This window comes from Arachis ipaensis, chromosome B09 (genome assembly GCF_000816755.2).
Source record: "Arachis ipaensis cultivar K30076 chromosome B09, Araip1.1, whole genome shotgun sequence".
In the NCBI taxonomy this organism is placed as follows: Eukaryota; Viridiplantae; Streptophyta; class Magnoliopsida; order Fabales; family Fabaceae; genus Arachis; species Arachis ipaensis.
In genome coordinates, this window is record NC_029793.2 from 142,280,774 (window position 1) to 142,281,294 (window position 521).

Sequence of the window (521 nt, forward strand, 5' to 3'; positions counted from 1 at the left end):
TTCATAATTATATTATAATAAGTAAAAAATTATTTATTAAAAAATATTAATTTTGTAATGTAATAGTGTAAGTATATATTATAGTAGCTAGGTAGCAAATAAATGGTGCCAAAACAATCGTCATTTTTACTCTACAATAATAATAATGCACGATCAAAACAAAATTTAAAGTATTTTTGTCTCTTGTAATTGTGTCTGCACATGAATTGTCCTTTTTTTTTTCTTTTTACACTTTGTCAAAACAAGTTGGCAAAAAGTATAAATAGTCAACATAATTTTTTTCCTTTTTTTTTTATCTTTTTCCCTAATTCTCGAACCAAACAAATAAAAGTAGATGCACCCTGTGATTGATTAGCCGTAATTATTTAATTAATTCACTTATACTTAACAATGCTCTCTAAAACTAAAAGCCACGGATTTGGGGTTTGAGGGTGGGAAATTTCATATATATCATGCCTTGATTAAAGTGTTTCTTGCAGGGATTTTGTTAGGGAAATTTTTGCATGTTTTGTTAGGTTTCC